The 22,062-nt window shown below is 38.5% G+C and overlaps 1 protein-coding gene across 3 annotated transcripts in view; it reads left to right on the top strand.

Annotated features, from left to right (window-relative positions):
• The window catches only part of LRRC4C (leucine rich repeat containing 4C), a 163,759-nt gene that overhangs the window by 121,660 nt on the left and 20,037 nt on the right, over nucleotides 1-22,062 (top strand). For 2 of the 3 annotated variants that reach the window (XM_042958574.1, XM_015537521.2), the window contains exons 2-3: nucleotides 18,588-18,639; nucleotides 18,891-18,957. The gene's annotated coding sequence lies outside the window, so the exon portion shown is untranslated. The remainder of the gene's footprint in view (nucleotides 1-18,587; nucleotides 18,640-18,890; nucleotides 18,958-22,062) is intronic. The other variant, XM_042958575.1, reaches the window with a different exon arrangement.

Genomic DNA, 22,062 nt, shown 5'->3' with positions numbered 1-22,062 from the left:
CTTAGTGCCTTGTATTAGTGACTAATTTTCACATTGACACATTTATCCAAACATAACATCACATGTTTACAAACATCTTAGCTGGAATTAATTAAATCAAGGGGTATAAAAATAGCTATTAATTATTATCTCCATCCCATTATTTTGGGAATATGCAAATGAGCAATATTTTCCATTCTGCGTCTTCACTGATACACAGTGCTACCACTTGCTGCTTCTGCTACAGTGTTACAGAGAAAAATGGTTGAAACAGAGTCTGTGGACTTTCAAGAAAAAGCTTCGATTTGGAAGACAGCAATTTTCCCTGTTGTGGTTGGAATTGGGAGTATTATAGGCCCTATTCTGGGTGGAAAGCTCTAGGTGTTCTGGTGAATAGTCAGGAATGATAAATCCGATGGTTAATATTACTGATGGATATATAGTAGAAGTGCCTTAATTGTACTCTGGAATTCCCCAGATGAAGCGTGTCTTCATTTTATCGACATGGACTGAGTGATTCTCTGGTCCAAGGGGTCATAATGTAGAGAAGGATATGCAGGAGGCATTCAGGGAACCCAGGATGCTGCTATATGTACTTACATCACGGGTATGTCTAGCAATAATTTCAACCCTTTTTGGCTGTGACACATAATAAAAGTACATTTGACATCTCTACCCAGTTATGAACACATATATTTATAACACAGTTAAAAACACGTATATTTCACAAAACAGTTTCCACTATGCAATGCACTCTGATATTTTCTGTTCTATTCTCTTTCGTTGTGGTTAATTCAGGTCATGATCCATAAATTGATTTCGTGACCACCTAGTGGTCATTACCCAGTTTGAAAACCATTTTCTTGTAGAACTGCACTGATGCAACTTGTTCACATCACATTCATCCTGACAGTATGAGAGCTTTAAAAAATTTTATATTAATATTTAATGTTCTAACAAGAAAAAGTACACATATCAGAAGCATACATATCCACTGCATTTCACAAATTAAATGCACTCAGGTAACCAGTGCCCACGATAGGAAGCTGACAAATGTCCTTACCTCGGCCCCTGCCCCCCAGCACCCACCTTATGCAGTCCCCAAGGATGATCACTATCAGGACTTCTAAGGGTCCAGACTAAGTTCACCTATTTAGATTACATTTACTTGTTTGTGCACTTTATGTAAATCATATGATACTCTTTTGTACTCAGCTTCATGTGTTCCCACTATATTTGTGAGATCCATTCATATTGTTGTGAGACTATATAGGTTTGCTCATTCTCATTTCTACATCGTATCCCATTCAGTGCCTGATCCGTTCATTTGCTGATGGTCGTTGGGACAGTTCTAGTTTGGGCTTATGAGGACTAAATCACAATGCTCTGTGTGTTCTAACGTGTGCCTTTGGTAAACATACACTCATGTTTGTATTGGCGATAGATACCTAGGACTGGAATTGTTGGGTCATAGGCGTGAATATGTTCAGGTTTATTCAATACAATCAAACTTTATTCTAAAGTGGTTGGACCAGCTTATACTTTCACTAGCAGAGGGATTATTTTAATTTTTACAATCTAATTAAAATTTTTATGTAGGAAAAATAAGTCTCAGAATTGAAGCAGGTTACCAAAGTCACAGGGCTAATACAGTTGACCTTTGGATAACACCAATTTGAACTGTGTGGGTCTACTTACATGCAGGTTTTTTTTTTCTATAAATACAATACAGTACTGTAAATGTTATTTGCTCTTCCTATGATTTTCTGAACATTTTTTTCTCTAGCTTAATTTATTGTAGAATATAGTATATAATACATATAACATGCAAAATATGTGTTAACCAATTGTTTATGTTATTGGTAAGGCTTCCAGTCAACAGTGGCCTATTAGTAAAGTTTTGTGGAGGTCAGAGGTTATACATGGATTTTTGACTACATGGGGGTCAGTGTGACTCATCCCACATTGTTCAAGAGTCAATTGTATATTGCAGAATTGGAACTAATACTAAATTACAGGGTACAAAGTCAATGTTTTTTGTTTGTTTTTTCCTCTCTATTGCTTATTAATATTTATGAAGTCCTCTAAAGAGGTCCCTTTGTCTTTTTTTCCCATTTCTCCAGGCCTCCTCACACCCATGGATACACAGACACACACAGACAGATACACATACTCTGCCCCATGCAGATACACACATAGACTCCCACAGTACTCAGATTCAAACAAGGACAGAGGTATATACTCAGACACGTACATACACATACACAGAAGCATATATAGACACATACTACCGTGGGCATAAAGGCACTTGCAGACTCATACACAGATACACATAGACACACATGAAGACACATACCTGGGGGCGCCTGGGTGGCTCAGTCGGTTAAGCGGCCGACTTCAGCTCAGGTCATGATCTCGCGGTCTGTGAGTTCGAGCCCCGCGTCAGGCTCTGTGCTGACAGCTCAGAGCCTGGAGCCTGTTTCGGATTCTGTGTCTCCCTCTCTCTCTGACCCTCCCCCGTTCATGCTCTGTCTCTCTTTGTCTCAAAAATAAATAAATGTTTAAAAAAAAAAAAAAAGACACATACCTGAAAATGATATACTAGGTTGTATGTCATGTTTCGCATTCATAATTTTGCCCACCACAGAACAAATTCCTTAAGCTTATATTTGTATGATGCATGGTTTTCTAATAAATATCTGTGCATATTTTTACTTTGAGGGAGATTTTTTAAAATATATTTTTAAGATTTCTAGAGAAATATATTTATATTCTACTTTGGTAACATGCCCTGAGCTTTAATTACCAGACGGGTATCAATTATAAATTCTTCCCACAGCATCCACAGGACATACCTATGTCCACTTAATTCATAACCTATAATATCTAATTTAGGGTGTCTTTTCTCCCCCCCCCCAAGAACATTTTCTATTCAGATTCTACTGAATTATTGAAAGGAGATAGTTTTGCTAATGATTGAAATGTGGCCTCTGTAATTTCAAGAAATAAATAGAATATATATATACGTATATATATATACGTATATATATACGTATATATATATACACATATATATAAGTTTCCTATTGCTGTGTTACAAATTACTACAAATGTATTAGCTTAAAACAACATATATTTGTTATCTCAATTTCTGGGGGTAGGATTCTGGACACAACTTGATAGGGTCTTCAGTTCAGGTGTTCAGAGAGCTTCAATCAAAGTATTGGCCAGGGTCTAGATGAAGCTTGGGGTTCTTTTCTGAGTTAAAGGAGTTATTGGCAAGATTCAATTCCTTGTAGCTCAGGACTTAGGCTTCATTGCTGGCTGTCCACAGGGCCACACGCTCAGCAGCTAGAGGCCACTTACAATTTCTTGCCACGTGGCCCTTTTACAACAACATGGCAGGTTAATTCCTTAAGGCCAGCAGGTGACTCTCTCACTGCAGTCTCCTAAGACAGGTCTTACATAGCATCATGTAATTGTAGGCATAACCTTCTGTTACCTTTGCCATATAATGTACTCCAATCAAGATAGTGACTGTCCTGCCACTGTTGTAATTTTACATTGGTTGGAAGCAAGTTACAAACCCTGCTCATACTTAGAGGGTGGGGAGAGTATTCAGTGGTGTGGCTTAGGATCATCCTCAAATTGTGCCTACTACACATGGCTTGAGAGTTTTCTTTTACTTGGTATTTCTTTTTTTCTTAAAGTTTATTTTTATTTATTCTGACAAAGGGAGAGAGCAAACAAGGGAGGGGCAGAGAGAGAGAGGGTGAGATAGGATTCCAAGAAAGCTCCATGCTGTCAGCACAGAGCCTGATGCGAGGCTTGAACTCATGAACTGTGCGATCGTGACCTGAGCAGAAATCAAGAGTCAGATGCTTAACCAACTGAGCCACCCACGTGCCCCCTTTTAGTTGGTATTTCTAACCTGGTAAGCATAATTGCTGTTATGTTATTATAAGCAATTTCTATTTATAGGATATATTGAGTCTAGAAGCAACTTACAGTCTAATTTATATATGACAACATACTGAATTTCAGAATATACACATATTCACACATACATAGATACAAATATTTATGTATGTTCTTTTAATTTCACATCCTACTATAGAATTGAAATCAGCCACAGTTCAATATATACATTGATACCTTGCCACCAAATGTCTTTATAGTGTAGATATGTTACAACCCAGTGATTTCTTTAGGAGGGAGTTTATATTACCTTACTCTCACCTACAGTATGAATCAGAAAAGATTTAGAACATCAAAGGATGTGGTGACTCCTTTTGAAATACTGTTCGCTTTGTTCTAAACCCTCTGAGAGACAGCCAATCCTTATTAAAATCAAACCTTCAAGATAACGTGAAACTATCATTCTCTCTGGGCCATATTATAAAATTTGCTTCAAAATAGATCTGAAACTTTTAATGGGTATAAATGTTCTTGCACATGGTATGGCGGATTGAGTATGGATAAGATGCACTGTGCTTTCTGGGAAACATGCCAAGCTGTGGCTTAAGGGGACCACTATAAGGACTTTTCCTGCTTGGCTCCCTGACAAATGGCGTGTCTGCTTAATCAAGACTAGCTGCAATATGGTTGCTGCCCTTTAACAAAACTATAATAGAAGACAAAAGACAGAAGAGATAGGTAGTGGACGTGATTAGAGGGATAATGAAGCTTGTAGATGGGGTGAGATGGCAAATGAGAACATCTCATCCAGAAAGGCTATGAGGAAGTTGGGAGTTCAATCCTGTTTCATGAAAGTGATCACAGTAAAGATTTTCCAAGCCTTTCTTTCTGAATAGGTACTTAGAAATACAAGTTAAAATGCCCATCTTTGAGTTTGGACAGCCTGGACAGGAAAACTGTCTTACCAGCTTTCACCAAGTTGGTTAACCTTATTAAGTCACTATTACTTTCCCATTGAAGTGGATGGAAATGACACGCCTTACAGAGAGAGTTGGGCATAGTACTTGGCCCCCAAAAACACAACAAAACGAGGAAATAAGCAGAAAAAACTTGTGGCTACAGAGATGACAAAACCCTTGCAGGTTTCTTCAAGAAGTTCACAATCTAATGGTGGGGATGGGGTTGTTACTCAGGCAAAAGAATAATTACAGAGCAACCTGCTAACTCCCATAATAGTGGGGAGAAATTGTAATCTTCGAGAGAGAGCAAAGATAATCAAACAGGCATTGCCTTGCCCTCTCTCTTACCTTGGGCCTAAAGGAAGCATTTTTTTTAATCCATTCCATTTGTGTCTCCTTCTCCAATTCTGTACCAAAAATTCTTAGAATCCATTTTCCTTTAACCTTTCCACCAAAGAAAAATGCCAAAAGGGAAGCAAAGGTGAAGAGAATTTGCAGCTGGGATGTTTATGAGCTAATGAAGGTCAGACTGAGTCCCTGGAGAGGAGACAACAAAATTGGGACTGCAAATGACATCTGGTACAAATGGTCAGTCTTTTTTTTTTTTTCCCAGAACCAGTTTTCCAGATAATAAAAAGATGATGACAATGAGTAAGAAGTTAAATAATGGGAACTATGAGTATGATCCATTGTCCCCTTGCACTCATTCATGAATATTTAAAATATTGAGTTCTTAGCCAGATTAGAGTCTTTATAGTTTTTATGGTCTCCAGGGACAAATGTGGGGGTAAAATTCCTACCTTTGCTTCGCTTCCCCATTTCTCTCCTTCACCATCGGCAATGGTTTCTAGGATTGCAAATCAATAATGAGGAAGGGACAAACCTATCACACTCTCGATTGCTTTTGTCTCTGTAGCTCTGCACAGAGCATAGAATATGTGGCAATATTTTCAAATCGGTTGGTGTGAGAACATATGAATTGCAACAAAAACTTCTATGTAGGGTGGGGTTTATCCACATAAATTAGAATGTAAATGTTTGTGGGTTTTTTTTCTGTTAATAATACTTTAAAATTGCATTTCTCTTTCTTGCCTTGCCAGCTTTTAGAGACACCAAAAGCCTATATTTTTTGCAAATATTAAGTTGGGATAGGCTTGCAACTTGGCCTTTTTTCAACCTTTGGCCAGTCAGATCAGCTGATTAATACAGGAAATTGATGTTTCAAACACTCCTATAAAGAGTCAAGAAAAGGGAAAATCTGGGACAGACATTAAAAATGAACAACCAAACACAAAGTCCAAAAAGTTGTGCAAGCCCTACATTAGGTAAAATTATATCGTAATTATTTCTGGTCTACTCTTTTCTAAAAACATGAGAACTCACAAATACCCATTGAGGCTAACAAGAAGTACTCTACTGCAATGGGAGAGGTCCCATTCAATGCCTTATTTAAAAAAAAAAAAAAAGTAGTGTTTATTTTTTGAGAGAGAGAGAGAGAGAGAGAGCGAGAGAATGAATGAGCATGGGAGGGGCAGAGAGAGAGACACACACAGAATCCGAAGCAGTCTCCAGGCTCTGAGCTGTCAGCACAGAGCCCAATTCAGGCTCAAACTCACAAACCTCGAGATCATGACCTGAGCTGAAGTCAGATGCTTAACCGACTGAGCCACCCAGGCGCCCCTTCAATGCCTTATTATTTGTTTATTTTTTTCTTTTTTACCAAAAGTATTTACCATTTTGTATTTTCCAAACATCTGTGTCTTATGTATTTCACCCACTCCCAAGTCTATACACACACACATATATGGATATTTTATCTTATTTTTTTAGGTTCTTTACATTTTTCTGTAGTAGTGTATGATCCAGACAATAAGACAAGAATTATTTATTGCCTCTAATTTTCAAAAAAAAAAAAAAAAGAAAAACTCCTGGATGTATCCTCTGTCATGATCTCTTTTAGAAATACCAGATACTTTAAAAATATTTAAGCACTAGGAATTGTTTATTGCTGATTACAAAATAATTCATATGAATCAATTTGAGAGCCCTTTTTTCAAAAACTGCTGTTGTCTTCATTATCAAACATTAGCAAAATGTGAAGCAAAACCAGACAGAAATAAGGTTAAAATTTGAAATTTAAAATCTGAGAGTGGATTTCTATCTGAAAATTCATACTGTGGACCCCTTGTGATTTTGAATTCAGTAAAATTATTATAACTATCATTTTGAACTAATACAAACTGTAGATGTAATTATAAGGAGATTTCATTTTTTTTCTCCCATTTAAAATTTATTCATTGGGTCTAGTTTTTTCTTCTGCACTTAGATGAAAACTATCTGGAAATGTTTATGTAATGTAAGACACCATGGAAAGTAATTGACATATCCAAGTTATATAATATTCAAAACTTTGAACTTATTTCAATACTAAGATTCCTGCCTTCCCCAACATAGTCCCGATTTCAAGTAGGAAGCCTGATGTCGCAGACTGGGGAATGGACATTGCTGGTTTCTTCTCTGTATTGTCACAGAACCTTCTATTCTTTCTCTTCTCCCATCTGCCTACCTCTAATCCTGACTTTTATTTGTTGTATCATGGTTAGGGAAAGGAGTTAGGTGTTGGGCATAATAGCTTTTACTTGCCTGGTGCTGTCTTGACTTGATATCAAAATCTTTGGATTTGCCAGACATTTGAAATTGACTTTCTTAGGGTAGCTTTCTTCTACATGTGTTCTTTGGTGACCGACCCCTTCTCTTTGACTTTTCCCACATTTGCTTTGGTGAGAGTGAGACTCTCTTCCCTGACATATCACTTACTCCATCAGCTCCTAGACATCCAGAAATACTTTCAGATTCCCTCTGGTAAGTTGTTTACCTCATCAAGCAACCCTTTTGCACAGGATCCAAAATATCTTTAAGGCTGTCTCATCAACTCCCTCATATGTGTGATCAACATTTGGTCTCTTGCTTTTGAGATTTTTTCAGATGGGATTTAGATACCACCCTCCTATGTCTACTCTACTGTGCCATCACAGCCTTATATTCTTAGTCTTGAGGTGAAGGATAGAAATCCTTGGAATTCTCTTTGGAATTGGTCTTGGAATTGGTGATAGTAAGTCATAACCCACTGAAAGTTCCTCAGAAAATTCTCTAATATTCCTAATGCCCCTAGGTAAGCTGAGGGTTAGGCCGTAGAGACTACCTACCACTTTCCTTAGGAGTAGAACTCACAGTATAGGTCTCTCCAAAGAAATCCTCTTCATGAGCCTTCTCTGGTTCAGTGATGTCTTTGTGAGAGATTATTAACAAGAGATTATTAGCTGTGCAAATATATGACAACCACCACTGTAAATTTGTGCCCTCTTTGAAATGTATCATCTTCTATGTCTTGGTTCCTTAGCTAAAACCACCATTTCAATATTCTCTCATTTGTATAACAATGCAGAGAGGTATCATTTAGGTATAGTTTATAGTTGATTTTATGAAGACATGAGAACGGTTCTTAGTGTTTTTGATTTAATAATTATCTGAGTGACTTATCATGTACCAAACATTATTCTAGGCATAAGAAATAAGATAGTGAATAAGCTATATAATGCCCCTCTATGCATGAATCTTATAGTCTTCTGAAAGCAAGAATATAGTTTTAAAAAGAGGAAAGTAAATAATGTAATTTCAGAGAAAGGAGATGAGAAACAGTATGCAGGTGATTAAGGGGTCCTTTTAGGGAAATTTCTGAAGGAAAATCTGTGAGAAGCTGACATTTGTACAAGAGTTACTTAAATTAATTCGGAATAATTGAATCCATATCATGGAAGAAAAATATACATAATATACATAATATACATATGCACATCTGGAGAACTATGAATAATAGGCATTGGAAAGTTTCATATGCATTTCTGGATCTTCCTCCATTAGGACTTGGGAAGAAACCCTCTTCTCTTCTAGGGAAGATTATTTCCTGATCAGGTTCTCCATCTTTCTCTTCACTGGGTCCCACACATCTGGCTTGCATTGGGATGTTTGTGACCTTGTATCAGGGCTCTTATTACATTTGTAGACTATTCTTAGTCTCTGCTAATGAGATCGCTCAGAGTTCGCTTTGAGTATCACATCTTAATCACTTGATTTCTGCAGACGTTTCCTTTCTCCAAATAAACTCCTCAAAATGCCTGCTGCTCTGCGCTCATTAACCTGGGAATGGCTTCTCTAATTCCAATTTGAAAATTCTCCCCGACATCCGAGACGCCTATCCTGGTCAGGATTCTCCAAGCAGTCACAATGGGAGGAGGATTTTAGACTCTTGAGTGTGAAAAAAAAAAAAAAATCAATGACCAAATTTCCATCTGCAAGGGAAGTTTCCCTCTATGGAGACACGGGGACTTCACTCTTTTGCGGTGCAGTGCAGCATAGTTAATATCCACCCAACTCCACTATCTGCCCCATTCCCACTTAATCATTTTGTGCTCAGTACGGTTTAGGTGACTCAACGATAACAAAATAGTTAAGGAGTAAATGAATGAGTAAAGAGACGAATATTCATCAACTAGGAAGTTTTTCTCTCTTACAATCTTTTTCTACTTGTCATGTTTATTTATTTATTTTGAGACACAAAGCATGGAATAGGCGAGGGGCAGGCAGGGAGGGAGAAAGAGAATCCCAAGCATACCGCACTGACGTGATGCGGGGCTCCATATCACAAACCCTGAGATCATGACCTGAGCCAAAATCAAGAGCTGGATGCTTAACCAACTGAGCCACCTAGGTCCCCCTCTTTTTCTACTCTTAACCCACAGTGGATTTGATACAGCCTTCATGACAAAGACAGTAGCTCTCATTTAAACAAACCCAAAGTAAGAACAGAACTACACGTCAGTGTAAACATCAACAACGTTTTTCCACTTGCTGATGAATGTTAGGTTGGTGACCTGTATTTCTACACAATTGCCACTTGGGGTTACATTGGATTATATTAAAGATCTTTCAGATGCATGGATGGTCTAACCAGAGAGGAGCAGCCCCATGTTCACCCTTGCCAAATATTCACATGCCTGGGAATGTACAGGCATGCCCCATTATTGTGCTCTGCTTTGTCGCATTTCACAGATACTGATTTGATGGTATGTGTTTTTTGCTTGTTTTTGTTTTTATTTGTTTGTTTGTCTTTTTACAAATTGAAGGTTTGTGGCAACCCTGCGTCAGGAAAGTCTGTTGTTGCCATTTTTCCAACCACATTTGCTAAGTTCATGTCCCTGTCACATTTTGTAATTCTCACACTATTTCAAATGTTTTTGTTGTTATATTTGTTACGGTGATCTTTAATCGGTGATTCCAACTCTCCGAAAGCTCAAATATGGTTAGTTTTTATTTTTTTTAAGGAAAACCGTATTTTCAGTCAAGGTACGTACATTTTTTTAGACATAATGCTATTGCATACTAAATAGACTAAGTATAGTATAAACAGAACTGGTATATGCACTGGGAAACCCAAATTTTCATTTGATGTGTTTTATTGCATTAGTCACTTCACTGTGGTGTTCTCCAAGGAAGGCCTGTATCTTCTTGCTATGCTTTAAGCTTGCTCTAATAAGACTATTTCTAAATACTGTTGGTTTTAGAATACCAAATCCTAAAATTGAGTATGCATTTAAGGGACAAAAGAACAATTATATACCATAAATGATACATTGAAAATATAGTTGCAGATAAATGTCATTTTGAAATCAAAACTGAAAGTTGAAGTCATTCTGAAAACTTGAGCCTATTTAAAAATAAGCTTATTATGGCCCTTAGAAGAAGAAATACTACTCAGGCACTCTGGAATGTCTTGTGGGAACGGCTCATGGGGAATGAGGTCAGGGAAAAAGGAGAAAGATCTCATGTTGCTTTATTTGTCCCCTAGAACCCAACAGTATATTATTAGGCTGCCAGCCACAATCCCATAAAATGGCTTGCTCAAGATGAAAATTTGGCCTTTATTAAGGGATTTCACTTATGAACTTTAGCCCACTGCTATCTCTTATCTCTACCTTTAGCATGCTACTCAGGACACTTTAAGGCTCTGTTCTCTATCAGAACTTCAATCTCATGAAGGAGATACGTTATACTTGACTTGAAATTATTTAAGGAGATAAATTATACTTGACTTGAAATCCTAATTTCTTCAGAAAACATAACTAGCAGAATAAGTATTGTTTTTATTAAGCCAGTCGCTTTGTTTATTCATAAGGAGTCCCCGAAGTAGAAAGACAATACAGAAGCTATAGTTCTCTAGGGGTTTAAGTACAGACCATATGTAGGCTCCTGACATGGTAATCGTTGTATAATTAGGCTCTGAAACTTTGTTAGATCTGTTCCCGGAGAGTTTTCAGTTCCCTTGACCTGAAGAGAATGGGTAAATCTCTCACATTCCAGGGAATAATCTGAATGGTGTACCATTTTCAGGGTATAACCAAATCACTCACCTTCTGCTTGGATGCCCCAGGGAACTGTATTGGAATGAGAAAGAATTGCAAAAGCCTTGTTTTAAAATGAGATCGGTTACTGGAAGGGCAGACTCTTGAAGTAAAGTTAGACAAAGCACACCCAGCCATAGGAACTGGGACAAGAGCTAGACTTGTCCCAGAGAGGATAATATTTTCAAAGGTCTAAGAATAGCTAGGGAAGTAGAGGTGATCCCTTCACACAAATACTCTTCTTACAGGGCATATGGAACATGGCAGTGGTGAGTTCAAGAGCAGATGATATTTGGACAATTGTACTGGGTCGGTGGCATGAGGTAGTTGTTTTGGTTTCTTTAACCACCATCCCCATATGTTATTCCTAAGCAGATATTCTTGATGCCGCCTCCAGAAATAATCTTTAATTTTCTAATTCTCTCTATTCTTACTGCTGCCACTGAGTATCAAGCCACTCTCACATGCACTACTGATCTGTTGACCCCTTCAATCACTTCTCATGTATAGCCAGAGTGATAGCTTAAAAGTCTAAACCAGACTGTATTATTTTCCAACGTGAGACTCTGCAAGAGCTGGTCATTGCATACAGAATACGAAGAAATTGTTTTCCCTGGCTCAGCAGGGCTAACTCTCTGTAGTGGATTGAATGGTGGCTTCCTAAAAGATATGTCCACATCCAAACTCCCAGAACCTATAGATGTGACCTTATTTGGAAAATTATATTTCCATATGTAATTAAATTGAGGGCCTTGAGGTGAGATCATCCTGGGTTATCCACTTGGGCCCTAAATGCAGTGGCAAATGTTCTTATGGGAGACAACCCATAGGAAAGACATATGGAAAAGAGAAGAAGGCCATCGGAGGCAGAGATCAGAGTTATGTGTCCACAAAACAAAGAAAATCTGGAGCCACTGGAGCTGGAAACAGCAAGGAAGAATTCTCCCCTAAAGTCTTTGGAGAGTCCTGCTTGCATCTCAGTTTTAGGCCTCTGACCTCCATAAGTGGGAAAGAATCAATTTCTGTTGTTTTAAGCCATCAGGGTGCAATACTTGTTGTGGAGACCAAAGGAAACAAACACACTCTCCATCCACATCTCCTACTCTTATGCTTGCCTACTTTATTCCTACTAGAGTAGCCTCTTTCTCCCCCTTGCTATTCTTTAAGTATAACATGCTTCTTGTGTTTGTCTGTTTGGCCTGCTGCAACAAAACCCCACAGACCAAGTAGCTTATAAGGAACAGAAATGTATTTCTCATAGTTCTGGAGGAATGAAATCAGATATAGGGAGTCACCATGGCCCTCTTCCAGGTTGCAGACTCTCATGTCTTCATGTGGAAGAAGGAGCAACAGAGATTTCTGAAGTCTCTTTTTTTAAAGGTACCAATTCCATTCAGGAGCACTTCATCCTAATGACTTAAGTACTTCCCAAAGGCCCACCCCCTAATACCATCTCATTCAGCATTGGAATTTAACATATGAATTCAAGGCAGGGGACACAAACATTTAGCCCTCAGCACTCCCTTAAACTTGGAGCCTCTATATTAGCTGCCTTCTCTACCTGCAGTGGTTTCTTCTAGATCTTTCTATGTCTGGTTCTTTCTTGTCATTATTTAAGTTAAGTGTTCGTTTTCTTTTAAGTTTATTTATTTATTTTGAGAGAGAGAGAGAGAGAGAGACAACAGGGGAGGGGCAGAAAGAGACAGAGAGAGAGAGAGAGAGAGAGAGAGAGAGAATCCAAAGCAGGCTCTGCACCACTAGCACAGACCCCCATGCGGGGCTCAAACTCACCAACCATGAGATCATTACCTGAGCCAAAACTAGGAATCAAACACTTAATCTACTGAGCCACCCAGGTGCCATAACTTTTCTTTTGCAGAGGGATATTACTAGACCAAATCAATGTAATATTTCCCTTCAGTAATCCCCTATCTTGTCACTCTTTTATTTTCATTTCAATACTTATCTCTACCTGATCTTTTCTGGTTTGTTATCTGTCTAACCCCTAAGGGGGGATGCTCTGTGAAGTGAGAGTTTCTCACTGTCTGACTCACTTCAGAATTCGGAGTGTCTAGAGTAGTCCCAGATATTCAGTAAGCATTTAATTAATGTTGAATGAGATATATAACTGAAGGCTATCAATTCTGATGAGGATTAAGGTGATATGCTGGATATCTAGCACTTTAAGAAACAAGCCAGGTCTTTGGTCATTGAGGTCCTGGGATCTGGGTTATGTTATACTACCAAAGACTTAGACTTACAGAAGAGGACAGGAATCTCATAAGAGATCACAGATACATATGGAGGCATGGTCTTGGGGCTCAATTGGTACAATTTCCCAAAGTGGTGTATAGAGTATAAGCTATTAGAGCGTAAGATCAGAGCTAAATCTGGAACAACAATGTCATGAGGTGGAGTGTGAGAATGAAGCTACAGAAGATGGCCAGGATTTGTTCTGCCTGTAGCTGGAGTCCATTGCCCACTATTAACTGGAAAGTGGGACTCACAACATTGGGAAAAGTCAGGCACGGGCAATAGGAGACAAAGACCATGACTCTCAATCGCTCTGGTGAAAAGAAAACTTGGCTTTCTAATAATCTAGATGCAATTTTTAGGGAACTAGATCTAGGGGACTAGATCCTTCCAAACAGGGCCAGCTTCAAATTAGGCTTAAGTCTGAATGCAATAATTTAAAATGATCCCATATGATCTCAATGGTACTACAGCATTGTAACCTAAAAGAGGCCATATACAAAGGCTGACACTGAGTACCCATGTTATCTAGCTATGAGGGTGGGGAGGGAAGAATATCCCTGGTGATGCCATTATTTAGCCTTTTTTCTACCTTGCCAGCTGTTTAAGAAGCTTAATGAGGACATCCTAATCCAACTCACAAGTTAAGGAATGCACATCATTGGAGGATAAAGAATGTCATCTGAGAATAAAGTAAACCAAGAAGGACTACTGTGTAATCAGGAGGTCTTGGAAGCTATTCTGTTAGAATCACCATCTTAGTGAATTTTCCACAGGTGGGAAAGTAATCTAGTGCAGTATCCTTGGAGGGTCTTTGTGATTTCTCATAACATTAGCTTAATGACAGCAGCCAGAGACCCGTGAAATCCTATTTGGAGGCATGCAGCCATTTTAGAGTTCCCAGAGATAAGGTCTGTTGACATATCCCCTCACTGGGTAAAGCTTGTCCTGTAGAAGTTACTTTAGCATTTTTCATTGCCTCTGACTTTCCCAGAGGTTCTCTGTTGTTATTGTTAGCTGTATATTTTGAAAACAAAAAAACAATCAGGTTGAAAAAAAGGCCTCCTGTATGTTTGTGTCTGTGGGAGTAAATGTGGAATAAAATATATATAATGCATGGTGGTTGATATTTTGTGTCATTTATCTTCACTTGTGATGAAGAATGGAATAAGTCACTCATGACTGTGCCAGTCCTGATCCATTCTTCATCTGTACACTCATGAAGATGAATGCCACATTTACACAGACCACAGTAGCATGTGTCCTTTCAGACCATAGATTTAGATCAGATAGAGCAGGAGGTTGACTTGGTGCTGTTATTTGAAAATCAAGGACACTTTTGTTGTATCCTCCCCTATTCCCACACATCCTGATCTCCAGTGTTAAACTAGGATACCACTAGCAGCGAAAGAGATATTTAAGTGGCGTATAAAATATTTATATATTATTTATATATATAAAATGTTTGTATAATATATAAAGTATATTTTATATTTTATATGCATGTCTCTACTTCAGATACTCAGTTCCCTTTAATTTAAAATTTTTATTTTTTGTGTATTCCCAACACAGTGTTCTACAGCAGCAGTTGATTAATAGGATGTCTTGGTTCTCACATGGTGATAAGTGGTACAATCAAGAAAATACTATGAAAAAATGATATGTATGTGGTTAATTCTCTCTTTGGGCAAGTCAGATGACAAAGGAGCAAGTCAGAATAGAACTATTGAGAATTAATAATATTTGAGCAGCTTTATTAAGAAAAACCAGCATGGACGCCTCAGTTTTCCATGATGTATGAATGGCTGTCCTATTGGATTTTAAGGCTATGGCAGAGCAAGTGTCCTGTCTGCTCTATGCTTGCGGACCCTGCTATAGGTAATCAATAGAAAATGAACCTTTTATAACTCAGTACTGAGTGTCCTTATTCTGGTTTTGTTTGTAATTACTGTTCCACAGATTGACTATCTGAAGTTAGGAGACTTTGCATTGAAATAAAATTATTGGCTCTTTTTCCCTTGATTGGTACATGAAAGTTTATATAAACAGAAGTAAACTGAAAGGATGTCCATGAATTCCAGAAATTTGATTGACAAATTGTACATTTCCAAAATCACTGTCCCTCTTTGGAAACTTAGCTTGAACCATAAGAAATTGCTGATACCAATAGTTTTTTATTTAGAATATGGAAAGTTTATGATTTTACATACTGATGAATGTTATAATTCTATAATTTTATATACTGATGGATTGTGTGATTCAGATTCAGCGTGTACGTTCAGTTGGTTCTTTCTGTATATAACCAAGTAAGCTATTTAATTCACTTATCCAAGAAACATTTATTAAGCATATACTGTATGGCAGTTACTGGGCTATACATGCACATAAAATGGAATATAGTGCCAATCTCAACAGAGCATGTTGTCTAAAGATGCAGAAAGACACATGATAGGCAAGTACATCATGGATGGCTAACACAGTAGTTGATAATTGCTCAATAAATGTTCTTTTTATTATTCCCATATTGTGCAATGTGTTTTAAAAAAAGCACAAAAAAAGTAGGTTCCTACAAATTTAGAGAACCTTGTAATGATTAATGGCTTAAGTACCTCTTTCCCTTCCTTAGCTTGTTCACGTTGAAAGACTATATATTAGGCAGAGCACTAGCTTAGATCTCTAAACACTTAACTTCTTGTGTAACAGTTATCATATATTAGTCTTGTCCCCTTGAAACTTGATCACATTACTTAACTTCCTTATACACTTTAACATTCTCATCTGCAAAATGGAAAAGTATAACCTATTTCTGCCTACCTCCCATAATTATGAGGGTCAGACAGGATAATATATATGAGGAAATTATCTAATCTGTAATGTATAATATAAGGGGTCCGATAGAACCCCTCCATGTGTGAGATAAAACTGAAGAAGCACACAAAGAGAAGCAGAGACACCAGATATTGGACCAGGCTATAGGAATCACTGAATTATACAGATAGAAAATGGACTAGGATGTAGCAGTGGAAGTGAAGAAAAGTGACAAGATTCTTAATATACAGGATTTCCAATGTGTAGGCAATAGAGTGTCAAGGTGATAGGGTGTAGAGGTAACAGGATGCAGTAGTGAGTATGAAGTGAAACAATGGAGATTTAGGGGGACTTTGGTCTGAGCTGCTCAGAGGATGATCCCCGGAATGGTGCTTGGCATATCTACCGGTAGGAGCTTAAAATTTTTTGTTGAATGAATGCATGAACGACTGGAGTTGCTATTAGAAAATTATTGGGAATGAATGTCGAGTTGGAATCAAGAGTGTTATTTTAGACAGATTGATTTTCGATGCCTCCATTGGAGGTCTCAAGTTAGCAGTTATATGTATAAGTCTGTACTACAGGCTGGAGGTATATGTTTGTCGATAGCATTTAAAGCCACCATGGGATCACTTGGAGAATGAATATAGACAAAGAATAGGTCCACTAACTGAGTTCTGGTGCACTCCAGGGTTTCGTAGGCCAAGAGATAAGGCACAACTAGTGATGGAGGCAGAGCAGATTAACCAATGAGGTAGAAGGAGAATTGAGAGTGTGGTTTCCCAGCAGCCAAGTGCAGACAATGTTTCAGAAAAGACAGGGTGGTCACTATGTCAAATACTGCTAATTCTTGTCTAATATGAGAACTGAGAATTAGCTACTTATTTAACAATTAACATGAGTTTTCTCCTCCCACCTTTTCTTTGCCCCCCTACACACACTGATTGTTACCCACCTCCTTGCTTTCACATTTTCATAAACCCCTGACCTGTTAACTTGTCACTCACATTTCATGATGTGTCCTATCTGAAGTTGTTGCAACCATGAGACTTGGGGAAAGTTTCTATACAATTGAGTTACATGTCTTTTAAAACCAATAACAGAAAATCCACAGATCATCTCTGAAATAAAATTTCATTATAGTCAGTTGTACTTATGTAATAAGAATAATATTCACTAGCGGTATGTTGCTTTGAAGTTTGAGAAGCACATTTACTTGCATTATCTGTTCCAAACAAAACCATCTTAACACAGTAAAGTGCCCCACTTTGAAGCTTACACCATCAGACTATGCCACCTGCTAACACCTCCTTGTAGGAGTCCCCAGCAGACCCACACTTCACTCCTCCTCATTCCTTGAAGATTTTAACACCTGCCTCCCTGCTGTTCTTTCCAATCCTACTCTTGATAGAATCTTGGTGATTTCAATATCCATGTCAGTCCCTTGATCTTGATTACTAATTGTGTGGGCTTTTCCCATCTGTACTTGCCCAGGGTTTCCGCTTTGTATAGTTCACACCAACTGTGTCTAAGCTTTGGCTGTAAAGACCTGTGTTTGTGGGAATTAAAGATTCTTTAGTTTTCTTGACGATGCTTTGCAAAATGCCAGCTCTACCTTTTCACATTTCTTTGCTCCAAGTCCTGTGTGGCCCTCAATCTCAGATTCTAATTTGCAATCTGCCATTGCTGTAGGAATGTTGGGAGGGGATGGGCAGGAGGAGGAGATGTTAATATCTCTCTTGTTTTCGGGGTGTGGAAAAAGAAACAACTGGAGTTGACAGCTGATGTCTCTATCAAAGTCTTAACATCCCATTCGACTTTAGTAATTCAGTGTGTTCTGTTTTACTATTTCCTGTCCATCCTCAAAGTGTATTCTCTCATTTTATCTTAAGGGGCAGTTTTGATAAAGACTGGATCTGAGAGAACATGTGACTTGTTGAAGGGCATGCATTGGATGAGTCAGAACCAAGTGGAGACGGCAGGTCTTCTGACTCCAAACAGCATTTTTTCATGGGCCTTAAAAAATGCATTGTTCAAAATGGCCAGTGGTTAAAATAGCTGCCTTGGCCCTCTGCCCAGGAGAATGTTAAAATACAGTGGCAATTCAATAAATATTGTCACCAGTGTCGTCTGTGGCGATGGTGGTGGCAGCAGATCCAGAAATGTGCTGAATTGTTCTAATGGATGCTTTCTTATTTTTTTATTTTTTTAGATTGGCAAACACGTTGCCTGTTTACAGCATAGAGACCACAATGGAGAGCTAGGTGGGTGATGATTCATGCTAAATCTTCCCCACAATATGCTGAACACTACAACAGCAGCTAATGTGAAGCGGCTCATTATACACTGTCGAATCCAATAACAGCAACGACTGGCTTTGCTAGCACGAGCAACTTGTGGGAAGCCCAGTTACTGCAAACCACTACTGGATTTCAAAAAACAGGCTGCAGCATAGTAGAAAAGACATATTCACTGAGTCATATTTGCAAATTTCTTGTATGTTTCTCTTTGCCAGCTTAGAAACAGCCTTCATGTTCCCAGCCTGACACCAGAGATGACTCTCCTTGGGATCCACTTCTCTTGTGAGTGCCTCCTCCTTTAGTTATGTTTTATGGACTAAAGATTTTATAAGGGTAGGGGTGGCTCATAGACAAATCTGGAAATGTGGTTCCCCTATAGAAATATTCCCAAAGCTCCCTCTCCACCCCATCTTCCACCAGCCAGTCATCCCGTACACACAAACACGTTTACCTTCTGCAGTACAGCATCCATAGGAAGCATTTCTATACACAGAGAAATCGTGAGGCAGCAGGCAGGAACACTGACTCCTTGCTGTATGACTTATGACAATGTGTCTTTTTGTCTCCATTTAATTGTAATCTTCTGGAAGGCAGAATCCGGGATTTATTGATCTATTTAGTTTAATGCCTATGAGCCATAGTTGTCCTTCCCTAAATATTTATCAGTAAAATTAATGCATTGCTTTCTAAAAAATCCATAATTAAGCTAGGGACTAGGATTTAATCTTCTTGTCTCCCTTGTCCCTAGCACAGTGCCTGATATACAGTAGTTAGAAACTACATGTCCATTTAGTGAGGGAACAAGGGTATGAGTGAGTTCATCAATCACCTGGTTCCCAGTGGCCAGATGAAAGGCTAAGCAAACCTTTTCCAACCATCAGGGACAGAGAAGTGATGGCTTCCAGTCTCATTCTTCTTTGGGCCATCAGGAGTAATGCCCTGAAAGTGGTTGTTTATTTTGGAAGGCAAAAGCTAATCTGAAGCGATTTTCTTTATTTTTATATTCAAATATCTATAAAATAGAAAAACACCAGAGACCTATTCATTGCTCACAAATGATCTATGGGGTAATAATGTGCTTGCTTTTCCAGCTGGGCTGCACTTTGGTGCTATCCTGGGTTTAATTGAAAATATGCTGTGACCTTGGTTTTGTTCACTGGGCATGGGGGGTGTATAATTGGCATGAGGCCTCTGAAGAACTCCCTTTTAATGAATGTCATTTGGCTAATTTGGGGTTTGCCTGCGGGAAATAATGTATGAAAACAAGATGCATTTTATTTGCATGCAATTCACATGAAGGTAATGGTTTAAAAAAATTTTTGTTAAGTTTTTATTTTGCCATACCTATTCGTTGAATTCTAAATGCTATCAGTATGATAACAGTATTGTCCCTAACAGTCTCATGTTTCATCATAATTAAATAAACAGCTTGTGAATTGCAGTCCAAAAAATGTCTGTGTTCCACTCTTAACTTAAGGGGTTTCCATAGAAACCGTGGGCAGCAAGTTTAACTGACATTCATTGGACTTGATGCTACATGTAGTGTTGCTATCTCTGTTTTCCCGTTACTGTGTGTGTACATCTCTTTCTCTTCCTTTAACCCTGGAAACCCTCTCCTGCTTGGTCTTCCTCTGGTCTCCCCCTTGGTTTCTTCCTCCTCCTGCTCCTCCTCCCCCTTCTCTTATTAGCAATGAGGAAGTAATTTGGACTCAGTTAGATTTAACAAATGCAATAATACTAAAATGAGCTCTGATACTTAAGTGTAATTGTGTTATTAGCTGGAAATGTTTTTCTTCAAAAACAAAAGAATTGAGAGTGAAGTTTACCAAGGAAGCACATGCTGGTAAGAAGAAACCCTTGACTGCGAGTTGGAAGTAAGCAGGCTTTATATCATGGGCCACATTTCCACCCCAGCTGTGGCTTTTCCTTGATTTAGGCAGCTCAAACTGATGTTTCTTTCTCCTCAGTCCTGATTTGCAGTCTTCTAACTGGAGCATGAAATCATTGTGCTGATCACATTCCGAGAGAAGGGAGTTTATTTAGGAAAGGAAAAAACATACTATATATTGTGTACCTACTGTGTGCCAGATATTTTTCTAGGTACTTGCATTTAGCTTGTCTTCATTAATCCCACAAAATTCATTGCCAGGCAATGTGCTGGAAGGAAAAATGGATCCAGGCTGAAGTTTAGATCCCACAGCCAGGTGGTGGTAAAACCTTGATTATAGTTCTCAGATGCTCTGTCTTGGCATGTCAAAGGCAAAATGAATATAAGCACTTCTAAGAAACGTTTTAAGAAACTTCTAAGAAACGTTTCATTAGGATTAGTTTTAACTTTTTTCAATGTTTATTTATTTTTGAGAGAGAGACAGAGCGGGCACAAGGAAAGGGCAGAGAGAGACAGAGACACAGAATCTGAAGCAAGCTCCAGGCTCTGAGCTGTCAGCCCAGAGCCCAATGCAGGGCTCCAGCCCAAGAGCCTTGAGATCATGACCTGAGCCAAAATTGGACACGTACCAGACTGAGTCACCCAGGCGGCCCTGGGATTAGTTTTAATAATCCAGCCAGTACACCGTGGGAGTAGTGTTTTTCTTCATCCCTTTAGAAATGAAGAAAATGAGTTGCCAAAAGAGTAAATTGCTTATCCAAAGCAACATAGCTAGCAAAGAGTATATATCCATACTCTGGATGGTTATGGTTAAAGGGGAATATTAAGACAGACCTGAGATCAGTGGCTAATTGCGTGATTTGTGGCGAGCAACAGGAAGCATCTATTTCGTGCAGCTGTTATGAGAATTAAGTAAAAATTGGGTATGTGAAGTAGGCAGAGTATCTGCCACACAGAAAGCTGTGGTTTTTACTCTTTCTGTCTCCCTCCTCCCTCCCCTTTCTGATTGATTTTATTTTTAGTTTGGATTCAAAGTAAAAAAATGATTGGTCTCCACAAAGTCTACCTAATATTTATAGTTGAAAATTTTTTTTAATGCTTATTTATTTTTGGGAGAGAGACAGCAGCTGAGTGGGGAGGGGCAGAGAGAGAAGGAGACACAGAACCTGAAGCAGGATCCAGGCTCTGAGATGTCAGCACAGAGCCCGATGCAGGACTTGAACTCACAAACTGTGAGATCATGACCTGAGCTGAAGTCTGGATGCTTAACCGACTGAGCCAACCAGGTGCCCCTGTATTTATAGTTTTAGAAGTTACAAGCCATCTCACAATTCATAAACTATCTAAAGTTGCCCTGATAATGAGAAGGGAAAGACAAAAAATATCACATCCACTTTACAGGTGAGGGAAAATGAGATTCAGAATTATTGACCACATCTCCATATAGTGAAAGAGAAAATGGAGTTTTTACCTAGGTCTCTGGGATTCCTTTTAAAATT

The sequence above is a fragment of the Panthera tigris genome, chromosome D1 (genome assembly GCF_018350195.1).
Source record: "Panthera tigris isolate Pti1 chromosome D1, P.tigris_Pti1_mat1.1, whole genome shotgun sequence".
NCBI classification, from domain to species: Eukaryota; Metazoa; Chordata; class Mammalia; order Carnivora; family Felidae; genus Panthera; species Panthera tigris.
The sequence above is the reverse complement of the archived record's forward strand: the minus strand, read 5'-3'. Positions and strand labels throughout refer to the sequence as shown.